This window comes from Protopterus annectens, chromosome 7.part0, assembly GCF_019279795.1.
Source record: "Protopterus annectens isolate FY-2018-M chromosome 7.part0, PAN1.0, whole genome shotgun sequence".
Taxonomy (NCBI): domain Eukaryota; kingdom Metazoa; phylum Chordata; order Ceratodontiformes; family Protopteridae; genus Protopterus; species Protopterus annectens.
In genome coordinates this window covers 1,693,138,028-1,693,159,033 of record NC_056739.1, presented here as the reverse complement: position 1 = coordinate 1,693,159,033, position 21,006 = coordinate 1,693,138,028, and the positions used below count along the sequence as shown (strand labels likewise).

Genomic DNA, 21,006 nt, shown 5'->3' with positions numbered 1-21,006 from the left:
CTTTCCCCTGCCACCACTTTACAGTCTCCAATCTCCTTCAGACTGGCCCTTCTACACAGGAGATAATCCACCTGTGTGCATCTTCCGTCACTCTTGTATGTCACCCTATATTCCTCCCTCTTGTTAAAATACTTATTCATCACAGCCATGTCCATCCTTTTCGCAAAATCCACTACCATCTGACCTTCTGCATTCCTTTGCTTAACACCATACCTACCCATCACTTCCTCATCCTCTCTGTTCCCTTCACCAACATGCCCACTGAAATCTGATCCAATCACCAGTCTCTCACCCTTGGGTACAGTCATCACCACTTCATCCAACTCGCTCCAAACATTTTCTTTCTCATCCAACGCACACCCAACTTGTGGAGCATATGCACTAACATTCATCATTACACCATCAATTTCCAACTTCATAAACATCACTCTGACACTCTTTTCACCTCCAAAACACTCTTAGAATACTGTTCCTTCAAGATAAAACCTACGCCATTTCTCCTCCCAACCACACCATGATAAAACAATTTGAACCCGCCTCTGATACACCTAGCCTTGCTCCCCTTCCATCTGGTCTCTTCCACACACAATATACCAACCTTCCTTCGGCCCATCATATCAGCTAGCTCTCGCCCTATACCAGTCATACTGCCAACATTCAAAGTTCGACCCTCACTTTCACAGTCCTAGCCTTTACCTACTTTTGGGCATGCCTTCCTCCTCTTCTCCTCCTTTGGCCAACAGAAGCCCAATTTCTGCCAGCACCCTGTTGGCCAACAGTACTGGTGGCGGTCGTTGTTAACCCAGGCCTTGACTGATCCGGTATGTATATCTGTACTGTTGTCCGCATGTATGATTTGACAAAGTTTTACACCGGATTCCCTTCCTGACGCAACCCTCCCCATTTATCCCAGCTTGGGACCTATACTTCTCAATCTCTTGACACTGAAAATATTTACAAAGGAACTTGTAATTTAAGCAGAGCCTGTTAAAAAAAAAATCATGGGCTCACAGTTTGCATTAACATTTTAATATCAAACAGCACATAACTTTCCACTTCCAGAAGGGGTGCAGGATACTACTGAGAAACACAAGTCTAAAAACCGATTGACAAAACATATGTAAAAGTATAAGGACATTATCAAAAATGCAAAATAAAATATATAGACTTCAATGAATTGCAAAAAAACTCTCATAAAAAGTCATTTATTTTTGCTTTTGAAAAAAGTAGATGTAAATCTGTCTAACCATTCGTTTTTGCTTATGAATAAAAAAGCATACCACATGGGTCCTCTTCTTTGAATTATTGACGATATCATTATTCTCGTCATTTAGTCTGGTTTCTACATACTAATAAGCAGCCTTAAACTCTTGCATGACGGGGAGTGTGGAACAGACTATTCAAACAATTCCTAGAAAACGTAACCCAAGCCTGAAAAAGGGTACCTGCTTCAATATAACAGGTACAGTAAAGTCCCGGACACAGAGTCTCACGTACAGAAATACCAAGAAAAAAATGGGCAACATTTATTCGCAGTGTCAGAAGTTGCACTTTGCAAATTACCATATATTCAAACTCCACTCTCTGCATAAAAAACAAGCACCCCAAATTAAAAATGCAAAATCTCCCTTATTATTACGTCAAGATCTCTAGAGAAGTATTAATGACACCAGTCTTCATACATGTATTTTATATAAATTATTTTCAAATCAATTCAAATAATAACAAAAATACGAACACACATATAAACATTAAAGACACACGACACGTGATAAAGCAAATAAAATCCAGTCACCTACCAATACCTTTTCTTAAGTGTTTTATCCTTTCTGCTAATAATTCCACATTACTTTACTGCGACTGAAATATTCCTAAAACTCCCGCGCACTCTTCCGTTCTGACGTCATTGTGTCACCGGTGAAGGCGGAGTTATAATGAGTTTTCTCAATTTTCTGAAACTGTGATTGTTGTGTGTTATGAGGTTTATTTTTTTTAAGGGTGGAGTTTACACTTCTGTATGCCGTTATATATTGGAATGTATGTGCCAGATTTCATAGCTACATAATAGACTTTATTTAGGATTCATACAAGGCATAGCTGAAATGTTCTTTTTTATTTAAAGCAAAACCATTTTTCTTTGAAGTGAACTATGAGCAAACCCCCTTGACGATATATGATGGCGACGACATGGTCCTGTTTATGTCTAACAGATAAAAACAGAAGTTTCTTCAAGAAACGTTTTTAATTCTGCACTGGATGGATTAAACGAATTATTCGCATTTTGAAAGGGCAGTGTTGGTTGTGTCATTTGCCTGAGTGATTTCTTTCAATTATATGATACCGTAAGTTTGTTGATTGTTATAAATCACTTGGGATGTGATGCTGCATGCATACTCTGTTATCATACATTATTTAGTTAGTTTATGTTGTGATCTTTTTGAATGCTGAAAAAGTAAATGAGAAATCAGTTTGTGGAATTGATTTGTATATGCATGGTCAATCTTTGTGTATTTTAGGTAGTCTAGGTAATAATGATACAAAGTTTTGCAGAAGGGGACGTAAATGTGCGGAATATGCTAATTGCGACTGGTACTAATTTCTGTTAGTGCGTTTATAAGCATCCTGGTGTGTAAACCCTTTTCAGGATTCTACTTAAATTACAGAGTGTTGAAAATGGAACAGGACTGCTTAACTTTGTTGCATTGCAAATATTAATAAATTAAGTTTCAGAAAAGGCAGAACTTTGTGTAACGTGGGTCTTGTTAAACTTCGCTTGAGTAGCATTACATTTTGTGCAGCGTGAAATGTGTTAGACAGAAAATGCAAAGGTGTACTGTTTTGAAGTTGTGATTCAAAGACTTGTGGTATGGCCAAAATACGGTCGTTTATGCCGGTTCTAGCCTTGTGCCAGGCAGGCATTCTACTGCTTAGTTTCTGAAGTGCATATCTTCGTGTAGTCGATACTGCTTTCAAGTCTGAACATGGTCAACCTTTTGAGTCAGAAATCAGGGCAAATCTGATAATATTGAGGACCAGAGGCTAAAATGTCGATTTTGTTATCGTACTTCATAGAATAGCATTTAACATGCTTTTAAAGAGGATTCCTGTTGCTGTATCGGAGGTTAATAAGTGGTAATTTTTGACTGATTTCCGGAACATTATAAATTGTACGAGTTTCAGAACAAAACATTTTAGGTGAACCGTGAGAACGAGGATGTTTTGCAGAATCGTTGTGAGTTAAGAGTTGGGGTAATGGATTAATTCATGTTGTCATTTTTTTATATGTACCGCTTTTGTTCTTAAGTAGTGTTGATGAAGCAGTTAATGTCTTAGCATGTAATACCATAACTTTCCGCATTTTGTTGGTAAATAGTAGTAACTTGGTCAAGACCAAGCACTCCACTTGACACAACCGGATCAAACGAAGTAATATGTGTGCTTATTTTTAAAGCAGTGTATGGAGAATAGGGGGAAGGTATGATACTATCGGGGATGTCTCCTTTTTGAATGCTGAAGTTAATAATAAACAAAAGTTATATCAGCCACGATACAACAAGCATTTTAGCTGTACAAGATTTCAGAACGGCTGTAGATCCGTGAGGACATTAAGTTAGATTGATAATGCCTCCCATATGTGCTGCCCATAACAGTGGGGGTAGTGAAGAGTTTTATTGGGAGGTAATTGTAATCATCATTTTCATCATACTATCATTCTGATTGCTTTCATATTGCAGGAGTTCTCTGTGAATGTTTGTTTTTCTTATTCTTCTAAATGAAATCCTAGCCAGGACAGCGCACTCGCATGTTTGGAATGTTTAAATATTACTGAAACAAAGGGAAGAAGGAAACCATGACTTACCCAAAAATAAAAAAAAAGACACTCCCGCTAATAAGTGAGTAGGAAGGGGGAATTTGAAAAGAAGCATATGCTGTATAATTTACTAACATTAACAGAAAAATCCCGCGGTGGTGGTGCTGCGGTAGCGGTGTCGCCTCAAAGTAAGACGCTGTCCGGTTCGATTCTCCGCTAGAGCGTCTTCTGCGTGGAGACATGTGTGAATGGGCTTGTCTTAGTTGAAGGTTGTGCGTCAGGCCTGGCAAGCTGGTACGTCAAAATCAACTGCCAATCATTAGCGGACCGGAGTTCCGCTGTGGCGACCCTAACCGGGAAAAGCCGAAAGACCCAAACAGAAGTGGCAGCAGTTTAAAGTATTATGCAGTATTAGGTTCATAGGTGTGTACTAGGCTAATGCCCCGGAGCCTTTACAAGCCTAGCCCATAGGATTATCCTGGCATCGTGCCACCCAATTAGTTCCCAGTGCCCCTGTCGAGTAGAGCCATTGAAGTGATCTCCAGGGTGAATTTATAGGTCCGTATGTGTATAATGAGATGATGCATTGACTGGGAGTGGAACCCTGATCTTTTGCGTGGGAGGCGAGAATTCTACCACTGAACAACCACCAGTGCAAACAGGAGTTTAGTGGTAAATACCAAGGATAAAACCCAAAATTTTTCTAAAAGTCTGAAACAGCAATTTTTACTTTTATGTCATTTACAAAGCCATTGATAAACCCTACAGTAATACCATAGGGAGCTGTGCATTAGTACAACAGATGAAAGATTTAAAAAGTATTTCTAGACTTCACAACTTTTTTCCCCATTTTACTGCTGCATTTAAAATTTGCTGTTCTCCTGATTTTAAACTGCTTAGCTGCCTTTTTTTTTTTTGTAACAAATTTATAGAATTATCGCATATGATACAAGCAGTTGCACATTTACATAAAGGAAAGTAAACCCCATTTGCATTCTCAGTTACAAACATTGTTTAACATATAAAATCTTATGTACAGTTATCAATCCAACATTACACTCTCAGAAAAAAATGTTTCCAATTGCCTCTTTCTACCCCATCACACCTCCAGCATTTGTCATCTACCAGAGGAAAATTCTTTGAAATCTGCTTGAAGTATAAAAATACCTAAGCGAACACTTCAAGCAGAAATCGTATGTCTTTTAGACTTTGCATATTTGGAAGCCGTACAGATGCCCTCCAGTTGTTTCTTTGGGAAGATAGACTGGATAAACAATCTTTCTAACTTTCTCTCATTCCTGTAGTTATCATGCTGCATTTTATATGCTGTAGTAATTATCCATTTTTAACAGTAGTTTCTATTCTAGATTAAATTAAAAACTAACTCTACCAGAGCAGGTCTTTCACTTAGGATTCCCATATCCCTTTATCTTTCCCTATACTCTGATATCAAGCCTTGATAGGAAAGACAGCCTCTAGCCTTTAGTCCAAATGTTTTCTTGCCTTCTTCCCATTGTATTACCTTTCCATCACTAATTATTTGCTCTTAGTTCCTTTGCCAGTTTCTTCCAGTAAATTTCATCCCTCCATCTTGCTTGTTTACTGTACCCCTAATTGTAGTTATCCCTAGCATCAGAATCTCTTTTTGCCATTGCTATGTTATTTTCTGCTACTTTATGAATATAGCATTCTTATTCTTCAGGATCGTCATCCAAAATTTTATTCTGTCCTTATTTCTTTAGCTTCTCCCTTGTTTCATCATCATTCCTTTCCACTTTGAATTATAAATTTCTTCTTATGTCCTTGTTTCATCATCATTCCTTTCCACTTTGAATTATAAATTTCTTCTTATGCTAGATACAGGAGCCATAACTGTGTAGGCCTAAATATCCCTTCAAATCGGGTAATCTCAAACCTCATTGTTCTATTGGAAGGATCAGCTTGTCACACTGGACTCTTGCCCCCTTCCCCTCCCAAATAAAACCCCTCAACTCTTTATTAATTGCTGTCCACAACTTCTCCTCAGGTTGATTAAATATGTCCCTAACCTGTATATAAAACTAAGTAGACTAAAAGCATTTTCACTGATTTATTTATGGCTATGGATCGCAAGATTCAGAGCTTCCAGTTTCTACGTTTTTTTTTTTGTTTAGTCTCTTCCTACATGTCCTTATTTGCCATAACATAATCCTGTTTAACCCATACTCCTAAGAACTTAATTTTTCGTGTTAAATATGGGTATTGCTGAACCAGTTTGCGTTAGCGCTACATAGTTAGCCTTTGGTTTACCTACATTAATTTTATATCCTGAAAAGACTTGAAACTGTCTCAGAATGTTTCATAACACTGAGATATCCTTTGCTGGTTTCATCGGGTACAAAGTAATACCATCTGCTAATAAAGCCAACTTTTCTTGATTACAGTACTAATTATATTCTTGAGTTTTGACTGCTTTTAACAGTTTTTTTTCTCATTTCTCTCTGCAACTTTTCAACCTGTTCTGACTTAATGTAGGGGCCTTCTTGGTGACTGGTAATTATTGTAATGGGAGTAAAGTATTTGCTGCTATTCTTAGGCTGAGCTTTGTTGGCTTTAATTTATAGCTTTTTCTCATTGGTTCTATTTTTCTTGATTTAGTATATGCTGCACTTGCCAATAATAACTACAAAATGGCAAATTCATAAAATGATTTTACAAGGATACCTGTGAAATGCACCCATTCCGGGATAAAACAGTTTATTGAAATACAAAAGTGGCCTAGTGCCTTCATCCCAAACCAAGAAGAAGAGTTAGTCACAACAAAGTAATTCATCAAATCAGCTATTTAAAAACCTAGATTGACTATCTCATAGGTTCATACTAGGCTATCTGCCCTAGGGCATTTATAAGCCTAGCCAGAATGTGTTTGGCTTTCGCCACCCATTTTAAATTTATTTTGCTATGCCCTTTTTCGAGGTTAGTATACTGTGCCTCTGTCTAACAGTGACACAGAAGTGATACCCGGGGTAAACCTACCACTCATCAAGATTCCTCTTGAAGAGAGTCAATGAGGGACTCTGCCTAACCTGGACTGGGATTTTATTCCAGAGTGAAGGGAGCCTCTGGGTTATGAATCTGTCCCTCCAGCATGTCCTATTTATTTCCGTGCTGAGGTTCAAGTCTCTCGAGCGCGTAGCTCGATGGGATTTGGATTTTCTGAGGTGCAGCATGTCCATTAATTCCGGGTTGGGCATGGCTTTATACGTCAGGCACAGATCGCCTCTGAACAGGCGGTATGCCACTGAGTAGAGCTGGAGTTTCTTTAACCGGGCAGCATATGGCATCTGTTTGAGCCCTTTGATCCTCTTGGTGAGGTACTTTTGGGGTCTTTCCAGTTGCTGCAGGTGTCTGGTAAGGTACATCCCAAAAGGGGAATTGTACTCAATTATGGGCCTGATGAGGGATGAGTAAATAGGCACGATGACCTCCCCTGATCTAGATGTGAATCCCTTCATGATTAGGTGGGCTATATAAAATGTTTTTCTAACCACTTTGGCCACGTGGTTGTCAAATGAGAGATTGCTATCAACTTGGGTCCCCAGGTCCCTAATTACTTCTTCTGTACTTAATGGATTACCACCTATGTGGTAATTTGTGGGCACTTTGTTTTTGCCAAAGGGGATGACTATACACTTTTTGGCATTTAGCTTGAGGCCATGGCTCTGGCACCAGTTGTCTGTTTCTATGAGGCCCTTTTGGAGGATGCTTGTGTCGGCTGGAGAGTCGATTATGGTGCCCAGTTTGCAGTCGTCTGCGAACTTGGTGAGCCACAGTCCTTCCGTGTTGGCCTGTACCTCCGAGAAATATATACCGAACAAGAGAGGTCCCAGGACTGAGCCTTGTAGGACACCACTTGTAACTGGTTTGGAGTCTGACATGGCTCCAGCAATTCTAACCATGTGGGCTCTGTCCTTGAGCCAGTTTGTAATCCATCTAGTGACATGGGGGTTTATATTTAAGCTGGTGAGCTTATCTATAATGCCCGAGTGGGGTATTGTATCGATGGCTTTTGCGAGGTCCAAGTAGGCTGTGTGGACCATCTTCCCCTCGTCAATAGCCTTGGTGACTGTTTCAAAGAAATCAACCAGGTTTGAGGCAGGATCTGCCCTTAACAAAGCCGAACTGGGTAGGATCTAGTGTCTGTAGGTCTCCAGTATCTTTATTTATGAGGTCCATGATGATCCTTTCCATAGCTTTGCAGACCAAGCTAGTCAGGCGTATGGGGCGATAGTTTCCAGGATCCATTGAGGCACCACCTTTATGGAAAGGGACCACTGCTGCTGTACGCCACTCTTTGGGCACATATCCTATAGTAAGGCTGAGATTTAACAGTAATTTTATGTTTGGGTTTAGCTCTTCTTGGAGTTCATGTAGGACGCAGCCCGGGACACAGTCTGGTCCCATTGATGCTGTGTTTTTTGCTTTGGAGAGGGCGGCTCTTACCTTAGCATCTGAGATGTCAGGGGGGCAGCACTCTGCTGGGATAGATATTTGCCCTTTTGGTGGGGAGGGGGGGGGTTTGCGCTGAACCTGTCAGCTAGGATGTTGGCAATGTCTGTGGGTTCGGTGTATTTTTTGTCATTTTGGACTAATTCTGAGCATATCTGGGAATTACCACCCAGGTTCCTAACATAACTAAAGAAAACCTTGTGATAATCCTTAGTGTCCTGTGCAATTTTTCTCTCGAAGCTGGCCTTAGACAATTTTATGAGCGCCCGTAGTTTTTTGCTAATACTGATCAGTGATGCCTTCCCTTTTTGGGATTTTGCTCTATCATTTAGTAGCTTCCTCCTTCTATTGTATAGTTTGTTTATGGCTGGGGTCCACCAGACAGGACGTCTGCCTTTGGGGGATTGGGTCTTGGTTTTATTTGGGATCGCATGATCCATGCATTCCAGAAGGTGTTCATAGAATGCGTTTATAAAGGATTCTGCGGTCTGGGCTGTATTTTCCACAGGCCCGAGGGCTTTGAAGGATTCCACCTCTGTTTTGAGGAGTGTGAAATTTGCTTTAGAGAAGTTTTTCACTGTGGTTTTCTGGGCAAGGGGTGGGGTCGGGATGTGAATATCCAGTGAGATTAGTTTATGGTCTGATCTTACCAGTGAGGGATACACTTCTGGTCTGGAGCATAGAGTCCCCATGTTGGTGATGATCAGGTCCAGTATGTTTTCCCCTCTTGTGGGAGTGGTAACAAGTTGTTCCATAGCATTTGAGTTTATAAATTCTAGGAACCTTTGGGCTAGGGTGTTGGAGCTAGAGTAATGCTCCCAGTCTATGTTTGGGTAGTTGAAGTCGCCCAATATAATGGTGTTTGGAGAGACCTTCATATTTTCCAGTGTTCTCAGGAAGGCCGAGTGGGGTTCCTGGGTTTGGGAGGGTGATCTGTAGCAGGCTATAAACTGGAAGGCAGTTTTACCCACTGTTAGTTGCACATGGATAGTCTCTGATGCTTCGTGCTTTGCCACCAACCTGGAGGTGTGGGTATCTTTGAATATCGATACTCCCTTCTTTTGTGGTTCGGTCCAAGTTTTGGGGCCGAAAAGCGTGGTATGAGGTATAACCTGGTAGTGCTGGGGTGCTCTCGGGAGCCCTGAACCAGGTTTCTGTTACTGCACAGATATCGATGCTCTCCATGCTAAGGAGAGTTTCGAGTGCATGCATCTTGAGGTTTAGACTTCTGGCGTTGAGTAGCATTATTCTTAGTTTCTTATCCCTTGTGATACCTATGGAGGTGGGTTTGTCTTTTGAGCCTTGCCTAAAAAAGGCACTATGGGAGTAGCAAGAGCCTTTGCCAATGTCCGAAAGCCCAGGGGTGACAGGTGCAAGCTGTCCCTAGTGAAGCATCGTGGCCTGTCGAGCATATCATCCCAAGCGGACAGGCATTGGATCCCTTTTGAATGACACCAGTACTTAAGCCAATTGTTGAAATTGATCATCTTGTCTTTATATTGTGGCATCATTCTTGGTGAGGGTAAGATGCTACTTAAGGTCAGGGTCATACCGGCCTGGGCTACATGCTCAGAGAGCTCCTCTGTCTCTCTTCATGTAGTCCAGGGAGGTACGTCTCAGGTCAATCACACCAGCATGGATAATGACAGAGTCATATTTGTACTTGCCTTGGAGTGACCTGAGTGCTTGTGTTATGTGGCGGATCCTAGCGCCCGACAGGCTGCTCATCATGACCCTCTCCTTGTTCAGCTTGGTGAGCGGGACGTCAAGTGTGCCTGACTATAGTCACCTATTACAAGTGTATCAGGTGTGTTGTTTAGTCTTAAGGGCTGTGACTGTTCGGCACACTGGCTTTGTGAGATATGTGTTGCATGTGTTTTGTTTTGGGGTAGCGGTTGCTTGGGTGTCTGCTTTGGAGTCTCTGCTGCTTAGGCATGTCTTTCTTTAGAGCCTCCGAGTATGTTTTTGTGTGATTATGTGTTTGGTTTGCTGTCGTGGTAGGTCTGTGTCAGACTGGAATTGTAGTGAGTGTGGTTTCCTTCTCCTCCTGACTGGTTATGCCAGTACTGAGTTCCCCACAACCAGTAAAATAACAGTTAAAATTATTTTGCATATTGCATCATGGCCAACACTGAAAGTGTTAATAATGGGAGATATTACTACCAATACAGTCATTTAAAATAATACAGTTTATTCTACTTCTTCAAAAATACTAAACTGTAGAGGAATGCAGTTTCAAAATACAAGCAGTGTAAAGCATGTCATTCAGACAGCAACAGGCATTTTGTCACCATACCTCTCTGTTTTCGAATAACTCAGCCCAGGACCCCCTCTGGGATTTTTTCAACCCTCTCTAAAATAAAAACAAAAACTTGTACTTGGACATTTTTGTAAATGTTTAAAGTAAGCATTCTTGATCTTGCATTTCTCAGGTGTTCAGTACTTTCCGTAACCTTTCTTTCAGTTTTGCTGATATTAGAAAAATGCACAACCCTCTAGATTGCAATTATAAAGTCATCTTGCCTCAATAAGCTGGTATTGAACATAAACAAAAATTGCTGCCAGTATGTGACTGCACTGATAACAACCACCACTTTTAAAACTTGTTTTTTCATGGAATTAATTGGTTCAAACTTATTCATAGCTTCAAGAAAATTTTTAAAATGTTTATTCTTGTCCACTACAAGTTGGGTTCCAATAGTTTCCAAAAGGTCAGTATTGTTGAAAAACAAACCGTAATTCTTTTCCACAATGTACCATATGGATGAACTGTTGGCAAAACAAGTAATAGCCATAGCATTTCTATATTCCTTTTGCATGGGGATCTTTTGATTTTTATCCCAATGTCATTGGTGGATATTAAAGGGCTGTGGAAAAAAAGCACAGACACCTTCTTTTTCCTACCACTTCATCAAAAACGGGTTTCACAAACCCCTGTGTTATCCTCTACTGTAAACATGTCTGTTTCAAAACCATTCGGGCCAGCTGAACAAACTGCCCTTTAGCTGCATTCTTGTGATATGTAGGGTGGTAACTGGTACAGTTGTTGTTGTGTCTTTCGTCTTATCCCAGTTAGGGGTCACCACAGCGGAACTCCTGTCCGCTAATGTTTGGTAGTGGATTTTTACGTGCCGAGTTACCAGCCCTGACACACCTTCAACGAAGGCACGCCCATTCACGCATGCCTCTACACAGAAGACGCTCTAGCTGAGAATCTAATGCAACAACGTCTTGCTGTGAGGCGACAACACTACCACAGCACCACTACCTGGTACAGTGAAGAAATTAATTAGAATAGGTTGGTTTCCTAAAAAATTGGAAACTAACTTTTGCTGGGCTGTTTCTTTGCTAATTTCAACATCAAGATAACTGTTTGACTTGGACGCCCAAGATGAATTTTTTTTTTTGTCAAATTCAGTTACTGGCTAGCAAGTACACTGCCAATATCCCAGTAAAGAAGAAATTTGGAAGACTTAAAAGAAAATCAACCAGAAAAGGTGAAGAGAAAACGCTGTCTTTTGAAGGATTCTGCAACTGTTCAGCAAAAGAAAAAAAAAAGTGCAGGTCAGTAAAAAAGTGACTATGAGGTAACAATCTTCTTAACAGCCTTAATACGTTAATACAGTTAATAGAACAGTGTACAATTTAGTTTAATTTAAAGATAACTAGTGCACTTTTTCTAAGGGCTAAAATTTTATGTTTTGAAAGCATGCAAACTAATTTTCATATATGGGAGGGGAAGAGATAAAAGAACAGACAGCAATCAGTGTAAGTGGGAGCATAGGCTGTAGCATGCACTTTCATATGGGCAACCTTAAATGTAGGTTATATAATGCCTGTAGGCGCAACTGACAATTTTGGGGCAGTTTCCTTCTGGAGGTTTAAACTTCAAAACTATGTACATCTTAAAACATGTATGTTTGTTCCAAGTTAATACGGGATGGGGTTGTTAATTTTTTTGTTTAGGGGTTTCATTAAAACAAAAAATCATGACCATGTGGCAGAGGTTCAAATGGAGATGAGAAGAAACAACTGTACTAAAGTTCAGCCTGCCAGATGTTAGTATATGCATCTAACAAAAAAGCTGGACATGCACATTCAAAAAAAAAAAAACTGTCTTATAATAGGTGGGAATAATAGCACCAACTTCGGTTCCACTCTGGACTGGATCCTCACATCCAGCTCCAATATTTATCATAATTCTTCTACCCTGACAGACTCGCTTAGTGATCACCATCCTACCTTCACTACTAGACACTGTCCCCAACTTCATAAACCCCAGCTTTGTAGAGACTGTCAAACTCTCCTGTTTTAACCCTGATACTTAAACCATATGCTGTATTCCATCAACTGGTCCTTCCTCTTCCATCTTCCCCTTGAAGATGCAGTCCTATCATTTAACAACATCTTCCTTGAAACACTCAACTCCCTTGTACCTATTAGGAAACTAAGAATCAAAATCCATTTTGCTCCCTGGCTAATCAAGCCACCAGGACACTCATGAAAAAGAGAGTTAGTGTATGGTAAAAATGGAATATGTCCAAATCCCCCACTGATCTTCAAAATTACAGACAGTTCTGTAACTTAACCTTTTTTTTTTTTTTTTTTTTTTTTTTTTTGGTTATCCTCGATTAAACAACACTGTTTCCAACAACCACTCAATAACCCGCACTCTAATCCCAAAAAAATTCTGGCAATCTGTAAATAAAATATTACATCCAGGATGTCCATCTTCCCCCAACTGCTGCCCTAACATCTCTCCCTCAGACACCGCTGCTTTCCTCTGTTCTTTCTTTATTGATTCAATCTGCAACCTGACCAAAGGTGACTCTATCTCTGACCCTGCACCTCATATTTCCTACTAGTCTACTACAATTCCTAAAAATAGCCGCTAACTCAGTTGCTTTCCCCATTTCCATACTACCAGTAGATCCATTCAGGAAAACAGTGTGCCTAATATCTGGAGAAAGATCTGTGTCATACCCCTTCACAAAGGTGGCAATGCAACTGACCCGTCAAATTTCAGACCGATTTGTTATCCTATCCCCTCTGTCTAAAATGTTAGAAAAATGCATCCACAAACAGCTCCTTGATCGCCTACTTCTTGAAAACCTTCTTATCCCCTCCAAGCATGGCTTTTACCTTAAAAGTAGTACTGCTACCGCTCTTATGTCCTTCATAAACATCATTGCAAAATTCTGTGATAATAATGAAATGGTCTCCTGTTTGTTTCTCTATCTTCCAAAGCCTTCGACACAGTTTCCCACAGAATACTACTATCCAAACTAGCTTCATTAAACCTTTCTAACTCTATTCTGTTTTGGTTCTCCAGCTACCTGTCAAATCGTTTTCAGGTGGTCAAACTTCATTTGAGCTCATCTACCTGTTCAAACTGGGGTACCCCAAGGTTCCATCCTTCGACCCCTACTTTTCAGTATCTTTATTAATGACCTCTGTCCTTCTCCAGCAACATTACTCCATCTCCATACCCTCACACAAGGCTCCCTTGACTCTGTCAAAAGGTGGCTCACTACTAAACAGCTGGTACTAAACCATAAGAAAACAAAACTTCTATTTCTCTCTCCAAGACCATAAAACTGCATTTTCTGTCTCTTCCTTGAGTAACATGCTCACCTCTACTGAGCCTCACACAAAGCTCCTTGGCATTTACTATCGATGACCACCTTAAGTTTGAGCTTCACATTCAAAAATGCATTAAAAAGACTCACCAAAAACTTGGACTCCTTTACAGATGTAAAATAATTCCTCGCCCATTACTCCAGACTTTCCCTCGCCCTAGCCTTCCTTCTCCCCACATTACTCTGTGGAGCCCCTTTACTCACAAACCTCCAATCTAATCTTCTGTCTAAACTGGAAATTACTTGTAATAAAATTACAAGATTTGCATCAAACCTTCTCTGCCACACCATCACTATGTAGCCTTAAAAAACCTGCAGTGGTTGGAATTTCACTACCAGATTCTGTTATCCCAGCTCCTTATAGCTCATTCTGTCTTGCACGATCCTTCTTTTTGCCGCTGTCCACACTCATCCAGCTGTACACTCCCAACCACGCTCTTCGTAGCTCTCAACAAAACCTACTACAATTTTATATGCCCAACAAAAATGTTGGCAAACTACTCTACAACTACTTCACTGCAAAAGCCTGGAACAAACTTCCACCTCACATCAGATCTGTCAGTAACTCCAGCTCCTTTAAAACTGCACTAAAATCTACCTACCAGAAGGAATGTGTATGCCTTTGCAATGTCCCAACATAATTCTATATTCCTATCTAGTATTATCTCTACCTGTCAATCTCCCTCTCAGCAGTCATTCACTTAATTCCTATCTACTGTAGTCTTTCATTTAAATTGTACCTATTATGATTTTGTATACTCCTCCTAACTTGGACTGTTTCTCTGCCTCTGTCTCTAGCTAGCTTCCTATCTCATACTGTTGACTTTTTTCTCTTCTGACTCATCTTCACTCATACTAATCCTAACAAAAACAACAACAAAAAGTATGTACAATTTTTAGATTTATGCTTTAAAAATTTTCTTCTTTGTATACTTTATTGTTATAATTTTGTTTTCCTGTATCTATATGAATTTTATGCAACTGTTTTGTGGAGCATTTCTCCTCTGGTCAACACTGAAAAAGGGTCTCTACCCAGTTGGACTTACCCAGTTAACAAATGTCAGATAAATAGAAAAATACATTTTTATCATGATGGCTGTGCTGTCCATATTATCCTGGAACATGAATGGCTTAACAGCTATAGATAAAAAGAAGAGAGTACTGGATTATATTAAGAAATGCAGAGTGCAAATGGCAGTGCTGCAGGAGAGACGTATGTAAAGAAGTAAACGTGAATTTGACAGAGAGAGGGTTTCATAATGAATATTTAGTAGAATATCTGGAAAAGGAAGTAATCATACTAATTGCTAGAAGGACTCCAATAGTGATAGATGAGGGGAAAGACAAAAATAGATTTATTGTAGTAAGGGGCTACTGGCAAGGGAGGAGGATTACATTGGAATGTGTTTATATTGGGTCTGTATTAGATGATCAAACTGTTAAAAGTTCAAACATCATATGGTCGACACCATACGATCGAACCTTTAAAAGTTCAAAAATCTAATTAAAACAAATAAATAGAAAAAAACCTACCTGAGTGTTGCAAGCAGGCGGGCAAGCCCCCCTGCACCCCCCACACACACTCCGCTCTTTAAATATACCAACTCCAAGATCACACTACAGTGCATGAAAGGGAAACTTTCCCATTCCGCACTGTACGGAGATCTCTGTTGAAAGGTTTGAACTTTTAAAAGTTCAATCATATGGTGTCTACAATATGATGTTTGAAATTTTAAAAGTTCGACAACGTGATATAGACTTGTTTATATTCTATAGAAAGCTGCTGTTACGGAGCTTAAACTTTTTGGAGAAATAATCCGCTTTCCGTTGGGTATATTTATAGGTGGGACCTGGAATCTGATTTGCAATAAGGAGGAAATATCAGGGGGACATAGAATGGACAATATAACAAAAGAGGGAAGATTTCTTAAAAAATTTATGAAAATACTTTATATGGAAGATGTGAATTCAGTATTAGAAACGGACAGAATTTGCATTTTATTCCCCAAGATGCAATAACTGGGCTAGACTAAATAGAACTTATATTTCACAGGAACATGTGTATTTAGTTGAAAGCTTCAACGCACATCCAATAATTGTTTCTGATAGTGCACCAGTAAATTTGAATTACAAGAGGAGCTGCAATAATGCTAGAAGAGGAGAAAAAGATAATGTTAGAATTGTACTAAGGGGCTACTGGCAAGGGAGGAGGATTACACTGGCATTTATTAAGCTCCATTATAACAGTTTTAGGTGAAATATTAAAGTTCTAGGAGAAATAATCAGCTTTCAGCAAGGATTATTACTTATAGGTGGGGACTAGAATTTGGTTTGCAACAGTGAAGATGTGTCTGGGGGCCCAGAAGGGAAAATATAACAAAGGAGGGAAGATATTTAAAGAAATTTATGAAAATGTTTGGCATGGAAGACATGAATTTAGTACTAGGAGACTGGAGTGAATTTACATCTGATTCTATAAAATACAAAAGCTGAGCTAGGCTAGATAGAATTTATATTGCACAGGACATGTGGGTTAGGCTACATAGAATTTATATTTCACAGGGACGTGCACATAATTGAAGGTTTTGAAACTCACCCAGTAACCATTTCAGATCATGCACCAATAACTACAGTAAAAACACAAGGTAATGAAATAAAAATGAGACACTGGCACTTTCCCTCCTATCTGTTGAGAAGAGAGGAATTTAAGGAGTGGGTTTTGGAAATTATCATGAGCTATTAGGGAAGATAGACATTTCTTCTGAAAGTATAGCTAGGGAGTGGGATAAAAAGGAGTTTAAACCTAGGGTGGAAATAAAGGCAAGAGAGACATGGTTAAGAAGCAGCAATTATTATTTAGAGGGACTGACAAATGTTAAGTATTATAAAATAGGGGGAATTTCACAGAACAAGAGCAATTGCAGAATGTCAAACAGAAAATAAGAGATTACCTTGATAATATTCATGAATTTAGAAAGACTGCTGTCAAGCAACTGTTTTTTTGGTAATAACTCTACAGCAAAAAGCTTCTAGCACAACGACTCAGGCAACAAAGTAGAAAGGGCTGTCCTAAGGTTTAGGGAGCAAATAACAAGCAAGATGAGACATCCTGTAGAAGTATTAGAAATATTTTGGAAATTTTATCAAAGTTTGTGTAAAACAGAGTAATGTGGAAATCAAAAAAGGTCCAAATGAAATGTTTATGAAATAATTAAATATGCTAAGGTTAGAGGAAGATGAGGCTCAATTACTAAAAGTTAGGTTAGGAGAAGATGAGATAAAAATGATGATTTATAACCAATCTGTAGGAAAGTCCCCAGGAATATATGGTATTCCTGTGGAAGTTTGGAAGCCAGGAGGGGAAAAAAACTGATAAAGGTCTGGAAGCTTTTGTTGAGCAGTGGTTTAAGGGGAGGGGAAGTACCAGCATCCTGGAAGTAAACGGTGGCAGCTATAACGGCTAAGGAGGATAAAGAACCATGAGATCCAGCTTCATACAGGCCCATTTCAATACATATGATCATAAAGTGCTTGTGCATATAATGGCTAAAAGAATGGCAGAAGTAATGCCAAAATTAATAGATACGGATCAATGTGGTTTGTGGAGGGGAGGCAAACATTTGATAACATTAACAGAACCCTGACACTCCAGAGGGAAGCAGAATGTATGAAAATACCACTGTTGGTGGTGGGTCTTGAAGCAGAGAAAACATTTGACAGAGTAAGCTGGGACTTAATGAGCAGGGCAATGGAAGTAATTACCTTCTCTGGTAAAATTATAAGGTTGATTGGAGTATGGGATTGGAGGCAAAAATTGATGTGGGTGGGGTCCTCTCTAATAATTTCTGTTGAGTAGAGGAACCAGGCATTGGTGTTCTTTTTCTGTCTCTGTCTCTCTCTCTCCTCTCCTTCGTTGTTTGCATTATAGTTAGAACAGTTAGCCAAGGAAATAAGGGACTCAAATTCATGGTTATATTTGGTATGGTAGTCGAGAAAAGCTGTCTCTATTTGCAGGTATTATTTTATACCTGCCAAAACAACAAAGGGACATTACAGTATTGTGGAACATTTTAAGACGGTTGCAAATCTTCTTGAGATGATAAAATTAAGTTAAAACAAAGGCAATAGCAGTAAATTATGTACCTGCACACAAATTGGTCTGACAATATCCGTGTTTATGAGGACATGATTAAATTAAGTATTTAGGAGTATGGATTAAAATTACTCCATTGTGACAGCTAAGGATATGTGGAAGGAGATTAAACAGAAGAGGATACAAAAACTGAATGCTTAGTTATATGGCTATGGATAGTAATATACAAGGAGATAAAATTGTTTTTAGAGGCTTATTTTTATCAACCAGAAGAGTAGTAGTGGACAGCAATTTAAAAACAGCTGAAGGATTTTATCTGTGAGGAGAAAATGGCAAGGGTCAAGTGAGATAAGCTGATTCTTCCAATAGAACAAGATGGAGTAGGATTACCTGACTTGAAGGTGCATTTTAGAGCAATGTAGTTAAGGCTCATACATAACACAAGCCAGAAACTATAATTGAAAGTGGAAATGGATGATGATGACACAGGGGAGAAGCTCAAGAAACAAGGAGAGACTGGGATTTTGGATGCAGACACCTTAAGAATATGAATATAATTTTCTGTGCAGTTATTGTCAAAGTAGCTAAAAGTATTTTAAGATCCAAGCCAGCACGGGAACGGAAAAAGAGATTCTGATAGGGATGACTGCAATTAGGGGTACATACAATAGACAAGAGAAGGCTGGGATTTATTACAGAAAACTGGCAAAGGATCCAAGGTATTGTGACCAAATAACTAGAAAGGGAAGGGTAACAGAATGGGAAGACGCCAAGAATTTTAGACTGCAGGTTAGACTTTACCTTCCCTATCAAGGATTAATATCGGAGTATAGGCAAAGAGAAAGAAATAGGGGGGTCCTAAATGAAAGAGCAGAACTGATAGTTTTTAATGGGATCTAAAACAGAAGCTGCTGTTAAAAAATGAATAATTAGTAGAGCATATCAAATATTGGGTGACAACTATAAGAATCAGAGGAGAGTATAAAAGATTGGGAAGAGAGGTTAGATTAGCAATTAGCAAAGCAACAATGGGGGATATACATACATCTCCCAAATAGGCAGCAAAGTCTACAGAGTTATTACATTTGCTTGGAAATACATGGGTAAGTAAACTGGTGTAGCTAAGGAAATGATCTTTTGGAACTATGATACAGAATCAGAATTGCCTAGATCATAATAAAGCCTTTGAGTCTAATTACAGTGGCTGAAAATAAAGCTATTTCTAGAAAATGGAAATCAAGGTCTAAACCAACTTTACTAGAAGTAGTGAATATAGTAACAGAGGTAAAGCAACTGGAATTGGGATCTTTAGAAAAGGGAAGAAGCAAACTGCATAGGAAAAAATTGGAATTGTGGGAACATTATATGCAGAGGAGGAGCTAGGTTTAAAAGAAGGCAGGATCTGAATGAGCTATGTAATACATAACTGACAATGATTGGATATATTGTTAGTGATGTATAATGTTTATAACTACAGTTGTCTCAACAGGGTCTGTGATGCATAATGATAGCAACTAAAATTGTGTTAATGTGGTTTGTTTTTCATTTATACAAATGCAAGACTGCCTATGTCATATGTGATAATTTTATAAAGCTGTTTCGTTTAAAAAAATTCTAGATCTCTAAAAACTCTACAGAATGTGTGGTTAATTTTCTTCTTAAAAGTTCCCCAAGTTTGGCGTCCATGTTCTGTTCCCAAAGTCATTGTGTTAAATGTTAATGTACTCTAAAGTGGTTATAAAAAGTTGCTTAACTGCAATCTTTCTAAACTCAAGCATACTATTCATATAGTCTTATTTTCATTTCAGCACTGTGCACTTCTCCTTTTGTTCTGTGAGATTCCCCTTATTCTGTAATACTTTAACATTTGTCAGCTCCACCAAGTAATTTGTATTACTTAACCATATCTCTCTCTTATATAAATCCTGTTTTTAAACTCCATTTTCATTTTATCCCAGTCTCTCTTATATAAATCCTATTTTTAAACTCCATTTTCATTTTATCCCAGTAACTAGCTATAATTTCTGAAGATATTTCTATCTTCACTAATAACCCTCAAATAATTACCAGTGCACACTCTTAAATTCCTCTCTTTTTCACTGGTAGGTGGGAAAGCATCGGTGTCCTGTTATTTCATTGCCATTCCCGTTTTCCTTTTCCCCAGATATTCCGCTGAATAACCACCCTGAAAACCTTTCTTTATCATATTCACATGTTCAGTTCTTTCCAGGTGTGTTTCCAGGTCCCCTTCAGAAACCCGAACATTCACTTACCTGTCTTAAAACCCTGAGATGAAAAGGCTGACGACTGTAAAACAATGACGTCCCGGAACACTGAGATTCCACTCCAGGTAAGTAATCGCTTGGCCATCCTGTTGAACTTTACCCATTACCCCCGCAGTAGTGCGATCTTGGAGTTGGTATGTTTAGTTGGGGCAAAGCCGCCCACATGGGTGAGTTTGGTTTTCTTCAGTGTACATTTTTATTTAGGGTGGCCAAGTAGTAACTTACCTGGAGTGGTAAGTTGGTGTTCTGGGATGTTGGTGTGCTGGTGTTGTCTTTTCATCTCTGTGTTACAAGTTTTGGGTGAGTGAAATTTTGCTCTTGTGAAGTAGACCCATGTTTCTTGTAGCATGTTTCCTGAAGCATAGCTGGTGGCACACTGCATTTTTTAATATAGTTCACTACTCTTTCTTTTTGTATTTATTTGTGAGACCATTCAGATTTAAAGACATTACAGAAAGCATAATTTTCTTATGTAATTATTGTTCCCACCTTTTATATACAACTGCTTTTTTGTTAAATGTCTAGTTCCATCTTTTATGTTGCATGCATGTATTGTTTGGTGGCTTGGTCATTTATACAGTTTTATGTCCTGTCCATTTGAGCCCATGTCACATCTTAGAACATTTTTTGATTTATTGAAAACCGTCAAACAAAAAAAAATGCCCCCCATACCCCTAAAACATGCTAACT

At 39.1% G+C, this 21,006-nt stretch overlaps 2 protein-coding genes across 4 annotated transcripts in view; one reads left to right on the top strand and one right to left on the bottom strand.

Annotated features, from left to right (window-relative positions):
• FANCI (FA complementation group I) overlaps positions 1-1,875 on the bottom strand; it is a 2,406,750-nt gene extending 2,404,875 nt beyond the window's left edge. Inside the window, exon 1 of one of the 2 annotated variants that reach the window (XM_044078210.1) lies at positions 1,806-1,875. The gene's annotated coding sequence lies outside the window, so the exon portion shown is untranslated. Of the gene's footprint in view, positions 1-1,799 lie in introns of both variants that reach the window. The other variant, XM_044078208.1, reaches the window with a different exon arrangement.
• A 111-nt stretch (positions 1,876-1,986) lies between these two features.
• The window catches only part of KIF7 (kinesin family member 7), a 1,697,985-nt gene continuing 1,678,965 nt past the window's right edge, over positions 1,987-21,006 (top strand). For both annotated transcript variants that reach the window (XM_044078207.1, XM_044078206.1), the window contains exon 1: positions 1,987-2,342. The gene's annotated coding sequence lies outside the window, so the exon portion shown is untranslated. The remainder of the gene's footprint in view (positions 2,343-21,006) is intronic.